The following is a 2576-nucleotide window of genomic DNA, read 5'->3' as shown; positions in this document are numbered from 1 at the left end:
TCGTTGAAGGAAGAACGAAGATGAAAAATTCAGTGAGCTAGTGTTGCAGCTGCATAACCCAATCGATTTCATTGATCCTGCAATGTGAATGCCTAATGTACATATTGCTCCGTGTTTGGTATTAATCTCGTCTATTTTATGAATACCATGGTGAATATTTAGAACTTTAATAACTAAGAATAGGTGCTTGTTAGTGCTTCATTGTAGAGTACACATATATGATCTTGTGAGCAGACCGAGTACCCGAAGCTCTGCACTTCTATGTCCAAATGTCCGATGTAATCCACTACATCCGTATTTGAATTTGAAGTGTACTTTGTTTTCTTTCAAAAGGCTCAGTCCTTGTAGTTTATGTCACTCATGAGTGCGTGGAGTTGTTGTTTTCACATAAATGAAACGAGCTGGGCCATGCAGCTGTATCATTGGGTTGAATCAGAACGGTTCTACATGTGTATCTGCATAGGTTCATTGTGGTCTTGTTTTTAGAAAGGTTTCATAATTCATTATACTCTTATTTTTTGAAATATATTGCATGTGTAGTCTGCGATGTGAATGCCTCTTCTACACATTGCTCCTTGCTTGGTACTAGTCCCATATATTTTTTGTGATCACCATGATGAAAATTCTATTCATGATTCTGTAGCGAGGATTTATGAATTCTGTGAGGATTTACGAGGAAATCCCTATATGATGCTCGCTGCATCAAAATGTCGACCAAATGCATAGGGTCGAGTGCACTGGGTCGGCCTATCTGTTCGTTTGGTTTTAGGAACTTCTGACAGGTTCCTGTCCGGTTTTTATTGGTCTTGGGAACCTTCTAAAAGGTTCTCCCATCCGTTCTTTCCAGTTTTTCTGTTTCTTATTCTGTTTTTTTCATGTTTCTTTTTCTTGTTTTCGTTTCTTTGTTTTTAAGTTTTTTTCGAAAATTATAAATTTCAAAAACTAAAATTATCAGATGGCTCAGTTTTTTCATAATATTTTCTTTTCAAAAAAGTTCAAAAAAATTGATTTTTGTTCGCATTTTGAAACAAATTACAAATTGAAATTTTCTTCACACTTTTTTCAAAAAAAGTTCATGCTTTTCAATTCTTTCTTCTGGATTTTAAAAATGCTCTAGTTTTATGAATTTTTGTTCAAAATTTTTGAAAATGTTTGCGTTTCCATAATTTTCTGACTTTCAGAAAATGTTCTTCTTATTTTTGATTTTTTTTCAACAATTAAAAAATGTTCGAATTTTTTCTAAAATTGTTATTTGTTTTCCAAATTGTTCGTGTTTTAAAATTTTGTTTGTATTTACAAATAATGTTAAATTTGCCTAAAATTGTTCGTGTTTTAGAAAACTATTTGGGATTTCAAGATTTGTTCACCTTTCTGATTTTTTCAGAATTAAAAATGTTCTGAAAACTGAAAAAAATCTTCTCATTTTAAAAAAATGTTTGGGAATTTTAAAAAATGTATTGCACTTTTGAAAAGTTGTTCTGAATTCAAAAAATATTCCTGTTATCAAATTTTGTTCTCACATTCAAAAAAATGTTCACATTTTAGGAAATGTTTGGGATTTTTCAAAAAACGTAAAAATTCATGCTTTTGTTGAAAAGTTTGAATTTAAAAAATTTGTTCGAGTTGTTCATATAATTGCCAGATTTAAAACATTACTCGCTTTTCAAAAAATTCCAAGAAAAGATTAAAAGAACCCCAAAAATGCCCTGATTCTGCATTTACCTTTGTTCTTAAACTTGCACACTCCTCTTTAGTCGTGAATGCTTGCTAGGTCGGCTGGTTTAGGTACTCTCCTTGCGATCAACGGGTCTATGGTTCGAATCCTTGCTAGGACGGACAAATTGATAAGTCTGGCATTCCCAGCCCACCAAGCAAAGCCGGTGGTTTCTTGGTCACGACCAGCTAAAACGAAAGTTCCATTAAAGAGCGTTTCCACATGGTAGAACCTCCTCAGGGAGTATAAGATTTTCATGAGGTTGATCCTGAGCTGAAAGACATGAAAATTCTCAATTCTCTACGGCGTCTAGTAGATAGAAACAAGAAAATCAGAAGAATCTTTCTCTCTATTCACTATCATTCCGCGTCTTCGACTTCTATTAGTTTCTTTTCTTCTTTAATGCAATAGCTATAGTTTGATATAAGAATCCATTTCTCAAAGTAATGGAAACCATTCTCTTATAGGAAATGGTTCGAAAATCGCTATTCCACCTTTTAGGTATCGTGAAAAGTGATACCTGTGAAGATTGTGCATTTCAGTCAAATTCAGATCCGTTTTTCATGTTGCGCTACAGTACAGACGTGATCACTACGCCAAGGGCTGGCCCAGTCGGGTGTCTCTGCGTCCCGTCGCTATTTCACACAGAATGCCTCACATAGGAGCTCCCGATTTATGAATTATACGTAGTTACAATTCTATTATCTTAATTTTACTGTGACTATTTCCAATATGATAAAAAAATCAATAATTTGGCAGACCATAACTTAGTTGGTGGGTAATTTCTTTTTGATGCTATTATGCAATTATGAAGCAAGTCATCTCCCATTGGACTGGAATGATAACTTTGGAGGACGAGTAG

Source organism: Triticum dicoccoides, chromosome 1A (genome assembly GCF_002162155.2).
Source record: "Triticum dicoccoides isolate Atlit2015 ecotype Zavitan chromosome 1A, WEW_v2.0, whole genome shotgun sequence".
In the NCBI taxonomy this organism is placed as follows: Eukaryota; Viridiplantae; Streptophyta; class Magnoliopsida; order Poales; family Poaceae; genus Triticum; species Triticum dicoccoides.
Note: the sequence above shows the minus strand (reverse complement) of the source record.